Source organism: Mus musculus, chromosome 4 (genome assembly GCF_000001635.26).
Source record: "Mus musculus strain C57BL/6J chromosome 4, GRCm38.p6 C57BL/6J".
Lineage (NCBI taxonomy): Eukaryota > Metazoa > Chordata > Mammalia > Rodentia > Muridae > Mus > Mus musculus.
In genome coordinates, this window is record NC_000070.6 from 64,460,195 (window position 1) to 64,476,694 (window position 16,500).

The following is a 16,500-nucleotide window of genomic DNA, read 5'->3' on the forward strand; positions in this document are numbered from 1 at the left end:
TCATGTAGAAGAATGCGAATCGATCCATACTTATCTCCTTGTACTAAGGTCAAATCTAAGTGGATCAAGGAACTTCACATAAAACCAGAGACACTGAAACTTATAGAGGAGAAAGTGGGGAAAAGCCTTGAAGATATGGGCACAGGGGAAAAATTCCTGAACAGAACAGCAATGGCTTGTACTGTAAGATCGAGAATTGACAAATGGGACCTAATGAAACTCCAAAGTTTCTGCAAGGCAAAAGACACTGTCTATAAGACAAAAAGACCACCAACAGACTGGGAAAGGATCTTTACCTATCCTAAATCAGATAGGGGACTAATATCCAACATATATAAAGAACTCAAGAAGGTGGACCTCAGAAAATCAAATAACCCCCTTAAAAAATGGGGCTCAGAACTGAACAAAGAATTCTCACCTGAGGAATACCGAATGGCAGAGAAGCACCTGAAAAAATGTTCAACATCCTTAATCATCAGGGAAATGCAAATCAAAACAACCCTGAGATTCCACCTCACACCAGTGAGAATGGCTAAGATCAAAAATTCAGGTGACAGCAGATGCTGGCGAGGATGTGGAGAAAGAGGAACACTCCTCCATTGTTGGTGGGATTGCAGGCTTGTACAACCACTCTGGAAATCAGTCTGGCGGTTCCTCAGAAAATTGGACATAGTACTACCGGAGGATCCAGCAATACCTCTCCTGGGCATATATCCAGAAGAAGCCCCAACTGGTAAGAAGGACACATGCTCCACTATGTTCATAGCAGCCTTATTTATAATAGCCAGAAACTGGAAAGAACCCAGATGCCCCTCAACAGAGGAATGGATACAGAAAATGTGGTACATCTACACAATGGAGTACTACTCAGCTATTAAAAAGAATGAATTTATGAAATTCCTAGCCAAATGGATGGACCTGGAGAGCATCATCCTGAGTGAGGTAACACAATCACAAAGGAACTCACACAATATGTACTCACTGATAAGTGGATACTAGCCCAAAACCTAGGATACCCACGATATAAGATACAATTTCCTAAACACATGAAACTCAAGAAAAATGAAGACTGAAGTGTGGACACTATGCCCCTCCTTAGAAGTGGGAACAAAACACCCATGGAAGGAGTTACAGAAACAAAGTATGGAGCTGAGATGAAAGGATGGACCATGTAGAGACTGCCATATCCAGGGATCCACCCCATAATCAGCTTCCAAATGCTGACACCATTGCATACACTAGCAAGATTTTACTGAAAGGACCCAGATGTAGCTGTCTCTTGTGAGACTATGCCGGGGCCTAGCAAACACAGAAGTGGATGCTCACAGTCAGCTAATGGATGGATCACAGGGCTCCCAATGGAGGAGCTAGAGAAAGTACCCAAGGAGCTAAAGGGATCTTCAACCCTATAGGTGGAACAACATTATGAACTAACCAGTACCCCTGAGCTCTTGACTCTAGCTGCATATGTATCAAAAGATGGCCTAGTCGGCCATCACTGGAAAGAGAGGCCCATTGGACACGCAGACTTTGTGTGCCCCGGTACAGGGGAACGCCAGGGCCAAAGGGGGGGAGTGGGTGGGTAGGGGAGTGGGGGTGGGTGGGTAAGGGGGACTTTTGGTATAGCATTGGAAATGTAAATGAGCTAAATACCTAATAAAAAATGGAAAAAAAAAACTCACATAGAACTTTCATAGAGTTCACCAAATGTAACAATTAAGTGCTATTTATCCAAGGTATGGAGTCTTTTGTTGATTTAAACAGAAATGATTTAAGGGTGTAGTCACAGACAGAAGAATAATAGGAGTGAAAGAATCGGGGCCAAGGTTAATATTCTACAATGATTAATATCAAAATTCTTCCCAATACACAGTATACATTACATATGTATTTATGAAATTGATGTAAACTGTTTGTAGCCATGCTATCTAAAATAGCGGAGTGATAATAAAGACCTAGATTGTGTAATTCTCATGAAAACAGATAGTCTATAAGGATTATTTTTTAGTAACTTACATGCAATTCATTGCACGCACTCTACATAAAACTAAGACATCTATGGTGGTTTGTGTTAAAAGCTAAACATTGTTTTTCAGTCATGTTGTCTCCAAACTGTTGCCAAAATAAGCTATCTTATTCCCCAGTGAATTACCAAACCTTGGAAAACCTGAGTATACATAGGTATAAATCTCAAGAGGGAAGAAAGATGTCTAAACCTTTAGTGAACTTCTATGTATTTAGATCTTTAAAAATGTTTTGGTTTTGTGGTGAACAGGATAAGATTGTCTAGGAGATGTGAACATTTGAAAAAAAAAAAACACGTGTATGTAAGCCCTTCTACAAAGGTGGTACTATTCTTTGCAGTATCCATAGAGTTATGAAAGAGGGCTCAGTCATTCTTACAACCTCCTCTCTAATCACAAGTTCTCAGCAGTGAAAACCTATGATTATTGTCAAAGACCAGCTTTAATATACAGTCTAAACTGAGGAGGGGCATAAAGTCAGCTATTTACTGGGGCCAGTGAAGATGCTTCCTGGGAAACTAACAAAAAATTTCTTGTTGGGGACACAAGAAGTCAATGAAAAAAAAATGGAAGGGGGTGGGGTGGGGAATCATATACTTGCACACACTGGATGGATGAAGCAAACTTCAACAACTTCATACACACACACACACACACACACACACACACACACATTTTTGATGGAAAGACTGAACTTCAATGAGCAGGCTTTAGTGGATTTATTGTTTCTCCCCTAGTTTATATATACCAATAAAACATTTAAGCAGTATATAAACTATAGTGTGCCTAGGTTCAGTTTTTCTGTTAGTGAATGATTATGAAAAACAATAAGTGCCTTAATACATTTGCATGGAAAAAAACATTAGTGGTAAAGAAAACAAAGTATTCTCCTGAGCCCACATACATTTGTAACTAAGAAACTTATTATAGATTAGCACAGTGTGACCAAGCAAGGCAATTATCTCAGTCAGTTTCTCTTACTGGGAGGAAGCTATTCGTGGTTACAAGGAAATTATCAATTATTTTTTAATATTTTTGTTACGTATTTTCCTCAATTACATTTCCAATGCTATCCCAAAAGTCCCCCATACCCTCTCCCCCACTCCCCTACCCACCCATTCCCACTTTTTGGCCCTGGCGTTCCCCTGTACTGGGGCATATAAAGTTTGCGTGTCCAATGGGCCTCTCTTTCCAGTGATGGCCTTCTAGGCAATCTTTTGATACATATGGAACTAGAGTCAAGATCTCTGGAGTACTGGTTAGTTTATAATGTTGTTGCACCTAAAGGGTTGCAGATCTCTTTAGCTCCTTGGATACTTTCTCTAGCTCCACTATTGAGGGCCCTGTGATCCATCCAATAGCTGACAGTGAGCATCCACTTATGTGTTTGCTAGGACCCAGCCTAGTCTCACAAGAGACAGCTATATCAGGGTCCTTTCAGCAAACACTTGCTAGTGTATGCAATGGTGTCATCGTTTGGAGACTAATTAAGGGATGGAACCCTGGATATGGCAGTCTCTAGATGGTTCATTCTTTTGTCTCAGCTCCGAACTTTGTCTCTGTAACTCCTTCCATGGGTTATTGTTTCCAATTCTAAGAAGGGGCAACGTGTCCACACTTTGGTCTTCCTTCTTCTTCAGTTTCATGTGTTTTGCAAATTCTACCTTATATCTCGGGTATACTAAGTTTCTGGGCTACTATCCACTTATCAGTGAGTACATATTATTTGAGTTCTTTTGTGATTGTGCTACCTCACTCAGGATGACACCTCCACGTCCAACCACTTGCCTAGGAATTTCATAAATTCATTCTTTTTAATAGCTGAGTAGTACTCCTTTGTGTAGATGTACCACATTTTTTGCATCCAGTCCTCTTTTGAGGGACATCTGGGTTCTTTCCAGCTTCTGGCTATTATAAATAAGGCTGCTATGAACATAGTGGAGCATGTGTCCTTCTTACCGGTTGGGACATCTTCTGGATATATGCCCAGGAGAGGTATTGCGGGATCCTCCTGTAGTACTATGTCCAATTTTCTGAGGAACCACCAGACTGATTTCCAGAGTGTTGTACAAGCTTGCAATCCCACCAACAATGGAGGAGTGTTCCTCTTTCTCCACATCCTCGCCAGCATCTGCTGTCACCTGAATCTTTGATCTTAAACATTCTGATTGGTATGAGATGGAATCTCAGGGTTGTTTTGATTTGCATTTCCCTGATGATTAAGGATGTTGAGCATTTTTTCAGGTGGTCTCAGCCATTCAGAATTCCTCAGGTGAGAATTCTTTGTTTAGCTCTGACCCCCATTGTTAAATTTTTTAATCAAATTTTATTTGATTTTCTGGAGTCCACCTTCTTGAGTTCTTTATATATATTGGATATTAGTCACCTATCTGATTTAGGATAGGTAAAGATTCTTTCCCAATCTGTTGGTGGCCTTTTTGTCTTATTGACAGTGTCTTTTGCCTTGCAAAAGCTTTGCAGTTTCATGAGGTCCCATTTGTCAATTCTTGATCTTACAGCACAAGCCATTGCTGTTCTATTCAGGAATTTTTCCCCTGTACCCATATCTTTGAGGCTTTTCCCCACTTTCTCCTGTATAAGTTTCAGTGTCTCTGGTTTTATGTGGAGTTCCTTGATCCACTTAGAGTTGACCTTAGTACAAGGAGATAGGAATGGATCAATTCGAATTCTTCTACATGATAACCACCAGTTGTGCCAGCACTATTTGTTGAAAATGCTGTCTTTCTTCCACTGGATGGTTTTAGATTCCTTGTCGAAGATCAATTGACCATAGCTGTGTGGGTTCATTTCTAGGTCTTCAATTCTATTCCATTGGTCTACTTGTCTGTCACTATACCAGTACCATGCAGTTTTTTATCACAATTGCTCTGTAGTAAAGCTTTAGGTCAGGCATGGTGATTCCACCAGAGGTTCTTTTATCCTTGAGAAGAGTTTTTGCTATCCTAGGTTTTTTGTTATTCCAGATGAATTTGCAGATTGCTCTTTCTAATTCGTTGAAGAATTGAGTTGGAAGTTTGATGGGGATTGCATTGAATCTGTAGATTGCTTTTGGCAAGATAGCCATTTTTATAATGTTGATCCCGCCAATCCATGAGCATGGGAGATCTTTCCATCTTCTGAGATCTTCTTTAAAGATCTTCTTTAAAGATTGATTTCTTTCTTCAGAGACTTGAAGTTCTTATCATACAGATCGTTCACTTCCTTAGTTAGAGTCATGCCAAGATATTTTATGTTATTTGTGACTATTGAGAAGAGTGTTGTTTCCCTAATTTCTCTCTCAGCCTGTATGTTCTTTGGGTAGAAAAGGCCAATGACTTGTTTGAGCTAATATTATATCCAGCTACTTTACCGAAGCTTTTTTATCAAGTTTAGGAGTTCTCTGGTGGAATTTTTAGGGTCACTTATATATACTATCATATCATCTGCAAAAAGTGATATTTTGACTTCATCTTTTCCAATTTGTATCCCCTTGATCTCCTTTTGTTGTCGAATTGCTCTGGCTAATACTTCAAGTACTATGTTGCAGAGGTAGGGAGAAATTGAGCACCCTTGTCTAGTCCCTGATTTTAGTGGGATTGCTTCGAGCTTCTCACCATTTACTTTGATGTTGGCTACTGGTTTGCTCTAGATTGCTTTTATCATGTTCAGGTATGGGCCTTGAATTCCTGATCTTTCCAAGACTTTTATCATGAATGGGTGTTGGATTTTGTCAAATGCTTTCTCCGCATTGAAGGAGATGATCATTTGGTTTTTGTCTTTGAGTTTGTTTATATAATGGATTACGTTGACAAATTTCCATATATTACACCATCCCTGCATCTCTGGAATAAAACCTACTTCGTCAGGATGGATGATTGATTTAATGTGTTCTTGGATTCGGTTAGCAAGAATTTTAGTGACTATTTTTGCATAGATATTCATAAGGGAAATTGGTCTGAAGTTCTCTATCTTTGTTGGATCTTTCTATGGTTTAGGTATCAGAGTAATTGTGGCTTTATAGAATGATTTGGGTAGAGTACCTTCTATTTCTATTTTGTGAAATAGTTTGTGCAGAACTGGAATTAGATCTTCTTTGAAGGTCCGAAAGAACTCTGCACTAAACCCATCTGGTCCTGGGCTTTTTTTGGCTGGGAGACTATTAATGACTGCTTCTATTTCTTTAGGGGATATGGGACTAATTTAACTTTGGTACCTGGTATCTGTCTAGAAATTTGTCAATTTCAGCCAGGTTTTCCAGTTTTGTTGAGTATAGCCTTTTGTAGAAGGATCTGATGGTGTTTTGGATTTCTTCAGGATCTGTTGTTATGTCTCCCTTTTCATTTCTGATTTTGTTAATTAGGATGTTGTCCCTGTGCCCTCTAGTGAGTCTAGCTAAGGGTTTATCTATCTTGTTTATTTTCTCAAAGAACCAACTCCTCGTTTGGTTAATTCTTTGAATAGTTCTTCTTGTTTCCACTTGGTTGATTTCACCCCTGAGTTTGATTATTTCCTGCTGTCTACTTCTCTTGGGTGAATTTTCTTCCCTTTTTTTCTAGAGCTTTTGGATGTGTTGTCAAGCTGCTAGTGTGTGCTCTCTCTAGTTTCTTCTTGGAGGCACTCAGAGCTATGAGTTTCCCTCTTAGAAATGCTTTCATTGTGTCCCATAGGTTTGGGTATGTTGTGGCTTCATTTTCATTAAACTCTAAAAAGTTTTAAACTTCTTTCTTTATTCCTTCCTGGACCAAGGTATCATTGAGAAGAGTGTTGTTTAGTTTCCACGTGAATATTGGCTTTCCATTATTTATGTTGTTATTGAAGATCAGCCTTAGGGCGTTGTGGTCTGATAGGATGGATGGGACAATTTCAATATTTTTGTATCTGTTGAGGCCTGTTTTGTGACCAATTATATGGTCAATTTTGGAGAAGGTCCCGTGAGTGCTGAGAAGTAGGTATATCCTTTTGTTTTAGGATAAAATGTTCTGTAGATATCTGTCAGGTCCATTTGTTTCATAACTTCTGTTAGTTTCACTGTGTCCCTGTTTAGTTTCTGTTTCCACGATCTGTCCATTGATGAAAGTGGTGTGTTGAAGTCTCCCACTATAATTGTGTCAGGTGCAATGTGTGCTTTGAGCTTTACTAAAGTGTCTTTAATGAATGTGGCTGCCCTTGCATTTGGAGCATAGATATTCAGAATTGAGAGTTCCTCTTGGAGGATTTTAACTGTGATGAGTATGAAGTGTCCCTCCTTGTCTTTTTTGATAACTTTGGGTTGGAAGTCGATTTTATCCGATATTAGAATGGCTACTCCAGCTTATTTCTTCAGACCATTTGCTTGGAAAATTGTTTTTAGCCTTTCACTCTGAGGTAGTGTCTGTCTTTTTCCCTGAGATGTGTTTCCTGTAAGCAGCAGAATGTTGGGTCCTGTTTGTGTAGCTAGTCTGTTAGTCTATGTCTTTTTATTGGGGAATTGAGTCCATTGATGTTAAGAGATATTAAGGAAAAGTAATTGTTGCTTCCTTTTATTTTTGTTGTTAGAGTTGGCATTCTGTTCTTGTGGCTGTCTTCTTTTTGGTTTGTTGAGGGATTACTTTTTTGCTTTTTCTAGGGCGTGATTTCCGTCGTTGTATTGTTTTTTTTTCTGTTATTATCCTTTGAAGGGCTGGATTCGTGGAAAGATAATGTGTGAATTTGGTTTTGTTGTGGAATACTTTGGTTTCTCCATCTATGGTAATTGAGAGTTTGGCCAGGTATATTAGCCTGGGCTGGCATTTGTGTTCTCTTAGTGTCTGTATAACATCTGTCCAGGCTCTTCTGGCTTTCATAGTCTCTGGTGAAAAGTCTGGTGTAATTCTGATAGGCCTGCCTTTATATGTTACTTGATCTTTCTCCCTTACTGCTTTTAATATTCTCTCTTTATTTAGTGCATTTGTTGTTCTGATTATTATGTGTCGGGAGGAATTTCTTTTCTGATCCAGTCTATTTGGAGTTCTGTAGGCTTCTTGTATGTTCATGCGCATGTCATTCATTAGGTTTGGGAAGTTTTCTTCTATAGTTTTGTTGAAGATATTTGCTGGCCCTTTAAGTCGAAAATCTTCATTCTCATCAACTCCTATTATCTGTAGGTTTGATCTTCTCATTGAGTCCTGGATTTCCTGGATGTTTTGAGTTAGAATCTTTTTGCTTTTTGTATTATCTTTGATTGTTGTGCCGATGTTCTCTATAGGATCTTCTGCACCTGAGATTCTCTCTTCAATCTCTTGTATTCTGTTGCTTGTGCTCAAATCTATGGTTCCAGATTTCTTTCCTAGGGTTTCTATCTCCAGCGTTGCCTCACTTTGGGTTTTCTTTATTGTGTCTACTTCCCTTTTTATGTCTTGGATGGTTTTATTCAATTCCATCACCTGTTTGATCGTGTTTTCCTGCAATTCTTTATGGAATTTTTGTGTTTCCTCTTTAAGGTCTTCTACCTGTTTAGCTGTGTTCTCCTGTATTTCTTTAAGTGAGTTATTAAAGTCCTTCTTGATGTCCTCTACCATCATCATGAGATATACTTTTCAATCTGGGTCTTGTTTTGCCGGTGTGTTTGGGTGCCCAGGACTAGGTGGGGTGGGAGTGCTTCGTTCTGATGATGGCGAGTGGTCTTGATTTTTGTTAGTAGGATTCTTACGTTTGCCTTTTCCATCTGGTAATCTCTGAAGCTAGTTGTTATAGTTGTCTATGGTTAGAGCTTGTTCCTCAGGTGACTCTGTTAACCTCTATCTGCAGACCTGGGAGACTAGCTCTCTCCTTAGTTTCAATGATCAGAGTATTCTGTGCAGGCAAGCTCTCTTCTTACAGGGAAGGTACCCAGATATCTGGTGTTCTAACTTGCCTTCTGGCAGTTGTGTTCCACTCACCAGAGGTCTTAAGATCCTGTGGAGGGTCCTGTGTGGACCTTAGGGATGTCCAGAAACTCAGTGTGCAAGGAACCCCGGTGCTGGAGTGGACTGGAAGGGACTTGTGCCCCTGATCAGTCTGAGTTATCTGCTTCCCTAGTTAATGCAGTCTCAGGTCCCACACGGTTAGATTGGAGCAGAATCTGTGTTCCACTCACCAGAGGTCTTTGGATCCCATGGGGGATCCTGCCTGGGTCCTTGCGGGTGTCTGGAGACTCTGCGGGCAAGGCACCACAGTGCTGGAGTGGACCAGAAGGGACTTCAATTACTTTATTATTTATCTCAAAAAGTAATCTTATAAAATCTTAAAAGAATAATACATGTAAACTCTTATATAAAAATAGTCATTTCTACTTTAAACCCTCAGGGTGCATATCTACTCATTAAAAACTTTTTATTCAATCATATCAGGTCTGGCTGCCATTGTTCTTGTTCCCTCAGCTTCAAAGATCCCTAGATCAACTGTTAAGAATGTGCTCTTCTTGTTGGTATATGCAATAGTGTCTGGATTGTTGGTTGTTTATGGGATGGATCCCTGGGTGGGGCAGTCTCTGGATGGTCCTTCCTTCAGTCTCAGCTCTGAACTTTGTAACTCCTTCCATGGGTATTTTGTTCCCCATTCTAAGAAGGAAAAAAGTATCCACACTTTGCTGACAGGACCCTGATATAGCTGTCTCTTGTAAGGCTATGCCAGTGCCTGGCAAATACAGAAGTGGATGCTCACAGTCATCAATTGGTTGGAACACAGGGTCCCCAATGAAGGAGCTAGAGAAAGTACCCAAGGAGCTGAATGGGTCTGCAGCCCTATAGAAGGAACAACAATATGAACTAGCCAGTACCCCAAGAGCTCATGTCTCTAGCTGCATATGTAGCAGAGGATCGCCTAGTAGGCCATCAATGGGAGAAGAGGCCCTTCATCTTGTGAAGTTTCTATGACCCAGTATAGGGGAATTCCAGGGCCAGGAAGTAGGAGTGGGTGGGTTGAGAAGCAGGGGGAGGTGGGAGGGTATAGGTGATTTTCAGAGAGGAAAATAGGAAAGGGGATAGAGTTTGAAATGTAAATGAAGAAAGCATCTAATAAAAAAATAAATAAAAGTCATATTTTTTTCCTGAAAAGAGAAACAATTTTGAGGTCATCTGCAAAATACAAAGATCTTTAAAAAAAAAGAAAAAAGAAAAAAGAAAAAAAAGAATATGCCCTTCTGAATTTCAAATTGTTCCCTAGGATTTTCTGCATTAGAGCCACTAACAAAACTATCTTAATCTAACTTCACTAATACTCTATATCTCCAAATACATTCTAAGCATGTTGATTACTGCTATCAGTCTATATCTCTAAGTTCTTTCTTAAGGTGCTGATCAGATCATTAATCTGTTCTAGCAGCAATGCTTAAGAAAGATAAAGCACTATTATTGTTAGTGCCAATGATACTGCCCAGTTTGTGGCTTGAAGCTCCTTTGGAATTTTTATACAATTCTTAGACTAAGAGGAATGTAAAGGCAACAATCAGATCAAAACTCCATAACAGCATGAAGTCCTTGGGACATGTCATCCTTGAGGAATTCCTCTTTGAGAAATACTGATTGTGATTGTGCTAACTATTGGGCTACATTCCATACGTTCTAAACACATTTGTTGTTCCTCTTGCCTGGCCCTAAACAGATTTAATTTCTTCATTCTATTGAGAGAGCCATTATGACTGCACAGATCTCAGAAATAGTATTGCACCAGAGGTCATAATGTTGAATGTTCCACTGATTTCCTATGTGGTCTTGTGCAGGTTCTACCAGTATAGAGCTCAAGTTCCACATCTGTGAGTTTTGATAATTTGATGATTAAAAATTAATTTTTTTCTGGAATTGTTTGGCATATCAAATAGATTTGACAAGCATGTGTTTTTGTTTTATTCATATAATTGACTATATATTTCTCTACCTATGAGACAACTATAGGGTGAACTATATCCAACCATGGTAGGCTCCAGAAGAACCATTTATTTAATATTAACTTAGAAACAAACAAGCATATCCTTTCAAAATCATCATTAAAGAATTCACTGCTGAGATATCTGGATTATAGAAGAGAAGTAAGGAATGCTTGAGTCCACTTTCAAGACATGGTCATAGAGCCTCTCTACAGACTAATCTTTTGCAGCAACTTCTTAGTTACCTTGTTATAAGCCCTCTATCATCCATTTAACTAATCAAATATATGCCCATACCTTAACTTTATACTTGTTTTTGAGAAAGTGTTTTGTCTTGCTTGCTTTATTTACACATTTTCGCAAGATGCGGAGTGGTCAAAGTGCTGAAAATGGTAGCTTGGATGCTCAGTGGATGGAACTGGGAAAACAATCACCCCGAGTGAGGTAACCCAAACCCAGAAACACAAATTTTGTGTATACTCACTTACAAGTGGATATTAGCTGTAGAGTAAAAGATAATCATGCTATAGTCCACAGACCTAGAGAGGCAAAGCAACAAGGAACTTAAAAGGGGAACCAAGAATCTCCCTGAGAAATGGAGATAGAATAGATTGTGTTGGTGGATTGGAGACAAGTGAGGATGGACAAGTGGGAATGAAAACATGAAGAATCAGGTGGGGTTGGGAGAAAGGGAGAAATGCTGGGAGAAATGACTGCAATTGGGGGTTATTTTGGGGAGGGTGTGAGTGGAAACCTATCTCAATGGTAACTTATTAATAGGAGAAACAGAATCTGAACATTTTTTTTTCTTCTGTAATCAAGCAAGGTCTCAAGTGGAGGGATTGGGATGCCAACCCGGCCATAAAATCTTCAACTTGCAGTTGGTCCTACCTGAAGTGTGTTCTGGAACTGGGGCCTAGCAGAATTGTCATCAAAGAGATCAGAGAGACTTCATCCAGCCACTAATAGTGGCAGATAAAGAATCCCACAGCTAAATATTAGGCAGGAGTTGGGGAGTCTTGCAGAGGAGGGGGTGAAGGATTGGAGAAACCAGAGGGAACAGGAACCCAACAAGAACACAGTCCACAAAATCAACTGACAGGAACTCATAGGGGTTCCCAGAAGTCAGAGAGCCTGTAGGTGTCTGATATAAGTCTTATATGTTTTGGCTTAGTAGCATGGTATCCTTGTAGAAATCCAGACAGTGGGACCAGGGGCTGTTCATTAATCTTTTGTCTTCTTGTGGGACCCCTTTTCTCCTACTAGGTTGCCTTGTCCAACTTAATGTGCCATTGGAAGCAGAAAATCAAACAGCCAAAGACATTCATTAAAGTCTTTGCAGTCAGAGGTGTAGAGAAGAGACGGCTTCTAAAGCTGAAGGACTCACATTCTTTGAAACTAATAACGTGTTGAGAACAGAGAGTGTAAGGGAAATGAATGACATGATTTTTCCATAGGGCAAATTCACATTTTCCCATAGCTCAGGAAGTCTTACTGAAGGACATTGTCTATTTTAAGGCTTGCATGTCTAGAAGAGCCCTAACGGAGAGGGGTCCAACTCAGTGCTTCTTATTCATGAGGCCTGTGTCCTTGTTTGAGATGCAGGGTCCCTTTGAGATTCCCAGATACTGCATCAGAAGTTATGGCCACATGAAGACCAGCTACAATCACAGCACAGATTTCAATCTATTTCCTATTTCAGCACCAGCCACAAAGAGCTTTTATTGAAGATGGCTTTAGTTGCAGCATTTGGAATATAGAAGTTTGGGAACAAACTGGGATGTGTGTGTGTATGGGGAAATAAAATTCTGAATCTTACAGATCTTTTAAAGGAAGAATCCTATTAAAGCCCTGTAAATGGAATAATGGAGAAAAAAAGATTCCCTGATATTAGGGGAAAACATGCACTGAGATCATGAGATATTCTTTTATTATTTTTTAAGCTTAGTAACTTTTTTATTAGATATTTTATTTAGTTACATTTCAAATGTTATCCCCTTTCCTGATTCCCCCACCCCCCCAGGAAACCCCTATTCCATCCCCTCTACCCCTGTTTTTATAAGGGTATGCTCCTACCCACCCACCCACTCCTGCCTCCCCACACTAAGATTCCCCTACAATGGGGCATCAAGCCATCACAGGACCAAGGGCCTCTTCTCCCATTGATGTCAAACAAGTCCATCCTCTGTTACATATATGGCTGGAGCCATGGGTCCCTCCATGTGTACTCCTTGGTTGGTGGTTTAGTTTCTGGGAGCCCTGGTTAGTTGATATTGTTGTTCTTCCTATGGGGTTGCAAACCCCTTCAGTTCCTTCAGTAGTTTCTCTCACTCCTCCATTTGGGGATCTCGTGATCACTTCAGTGATTGGCTGTGATGCCTCTGTGTACGTCAGGCTCTGGCAAAGACTTTCAGGAGACAGATATAGCAGGCTTTTGTCAGCATGTACTTCTTGCATGCACCAGTATCTGCACTTGGTGACTGTATATATGATAGATCTCCAGGTGGGGCAGTCTCTGGGTGGCCTTTCCTTCAGTCTCTGCTCCATAATTTGTCTCTATATTTGTTCCCATGAGTATTTTGTTCCCCCTTCTAAGAAGGACCACAGCACCCACACTTTGGTCTTCCTTCTTCTTGAACTTCATGTAGTTTTCAAATTGTATCTTGGGTATTCTGAACTTTTAGAATACTCCAACATATATATAACAAGAACAAATGCTCCTCTATGTTTACAGCAGCCTTATTTATAATAGTCAGAACTTGGAAAGAACCCAGATGTCCTTCAACAGAGGAATGGATACAGAAAATGTGGTACATTTACACAATGGAGTACTATTCAGCTATTAAAAACAATGAATTCATGAAATTCTTAGGCAAATGGATGGAACTAGAAAATATCATCCTGAGTGAGGTGACCCAGTCACAGAAGAACTCACTGATAATGAGCTTTTCTAAAAGTTATACATGACATACCCACTGCGACTCAGAAGGGAAATGTTCCTTTCATTAGATGCAATGTGGAGAAACCAGATGGTGAAGGTTAAGCCCAGCAGAAGACCTGAGAGTCCCTGGGACTAGTGGAAAGGAAAAATTCTGATATTTTTATTCAAAAGTCATTGAGACTTTATAGATGGAAGCAGGACATTAAATCAAACAGAGCTCCTCTAAAATGGGACTGATGGGACCCTCTCTTCATCTCCTTCTTCCCTTTCTTCCTCCTTTCCTTAATGTGTTCTTTTAATTCTCAGCCTCCTCCTCCTCCTATTGTCCCACCCCTGCTTTCCCCCATTCTCCTCATTCTCCTTCTTTCTCTCCTTCAATTCATCTTTCTTTTTTCTTTTCTTCAGTATTGGAGATTGTAGCTAGACCCTTTCACATGTTGGGTGAGTACTCACCCATTAGCCTATATGCTATCTTCTGTTTTCTTTTGATGCTATTGTTTTGTATTACTCAAAATTCCTTTTATGGTAGGTTAACTTCCTGAATTCAGTGCCAACAAGAAGAACCTTGAGTAATCAAGGTCATAGAGTACTGAATCAGGAAACCAGAAAGCACAATAAACATGTCTTAGAGTAAAACCATAAGAATATTTATAAAAAGAACAGCTACATTTAGACAATTTATTCCTTTCTTCATAAAACAGACTGCTGTCTTCTTGTAGTAACAGATGGTTATTTGTTAATAAAGGATTCCACAAGTTCCCAGATCAATACCTCTGCTCTCATTCTACAGATTTCTCCCTGCAATTTGGAAAGATGAAGATCTCATATAGGAGTACTCAGTCTCAAAGACCATTGTGCTGTTTCTCCATTTGAAACCTAGGTTCAGATGCACTATGTGACAGTTCAGCTTTTCCGTGGCAGTCCAGAGTCTCTGGAATTTTCATTAGTTGCCATTTGGAGAAATTTCAATTGCTGCAGAACAAAGAGGTCAAGGTGTCCCATATTCCTGGAAAAAGCTATCCATGCAAAAACAGTTCTCAACCCACAAGGGAGTATAAGGTGCCAGATAAAGGATAGTACATATTATGTACTCCTGGACAATGTGTCTATTGGGAAACCTAGCTCTGATGTTGTTTATGGTGTATTTTATTGTTATTGTGAATGTGGCACAGTATGGAGAATGCCCTCATGCTATGCATAATGGTTTTACCATAGAATCATGATGACATTCCCATAAACACTCTTAGAGATATTGAAGAGCAAGAGTTGAACAGTCAGTTAATGCTGGTTTTCTTCTATTTTTTTATTACGTATTTTCCTCAATTACATTTAGAATGCTATCCCAAAAGTCCCCAAAACCTTCCCCCCCACTTCCCTACCCACACATTCCCATTTTTTTTTTGGCCCTGGCATTCCCCTGTACTGGGGCATATAAAGTTTGCGTGTTCAATGGGCCTCTCTTTCCAGTGATGGCAGACTAGGCCATCTTTTGATACATATGCAGCTAGAGTCAAGAGCTCTGGGGTACTGGTTAGTTCATAATGTTGTTGCACCTAAAGGGTTGCAGATCTCTTTAGCTCCTTGAATACTTTCTCTAGCTCCTCCATTGGGGGCCCTGTGCTCCATCCAATCGCTGACTGTGAGCATCTACTTATGTGTTTGCTAGGCCCCGGACTAGTCTCACAAAAGACAGCTATATCAGGATCCTTTCAGCAAAATCTTGCTAGTGTATGCAATGGTGTCATCGTTTGGAGGCTAATTATGGGATGGATCTCTGGATACGGCAGTCTCTAGATGGTCCATCCTTTTGTCTCAGCTCCAAACTTTGTCTCTGTAACTCCTTCCATGGGTGATTGTTTCCAATTCTAAGAAGGGGCAAAGTGTCCACACTTTGGTCTTCTTTCTTCTTCAGTTTCCTGTGTTTTGCAAATTGTATCTTATATCTTGGGTATACTAAGTTTCTGGGCTAATATGCACTTATCAGTGAGTACATATCATTTGAGTTCTTTTGTGATTGTGTTACCTCACTCAGGATGATGCCCTCCAGGTCCATCCATTTGCCTAGGAATTTCATAAATTCATTCTTTTTTTTCCATTTTTTATTAGGTATTTAGCTCATTTACATTTCCAATGCTATACCAAAAGTCCCCCATACCCACCCACCCCCACTCCCCTACCCATCCACTCCCCCTTTTTGGCCCTGGCGTTCCCCTGTACTGGGGCATATAAAGTTTGCAAGTCCAATGGGCCTCTCTTTCCAGTGATGGCCGACTAGGCCATCTTTTGATATATATGCAGCTAGAGTCAAGAGCTCCGGGGTACTGGTTAGTTCATAATGTTGTTCCACCTATAGGGTTGCAGATCCCTTTAGCTTCTTGGGTACTTTCTCTAGCTCCTCCATTGGGAGCCCTGTGATCCATCCAGTAGCTGAATGTGAGCATCCACTTCTGTGTTTGCTAGGCCCCGGCATAGTCTCACAAGAGACAGCTACATCTGGGTCCTTTCAATAAAATCTTGCTAGTGTATGCAATGGTGTCAGCGTTTGGATGCTGATTATGGGGTGGATCCCTAGATATGGCAGTCTCTACATGGTCCATCCTTTCATCTCAGCTCCAAACTTTGTCTCTGTAACTCCTACCATGGGTGTTTTGTTCCCAATTCTAAGGAGGGGCATA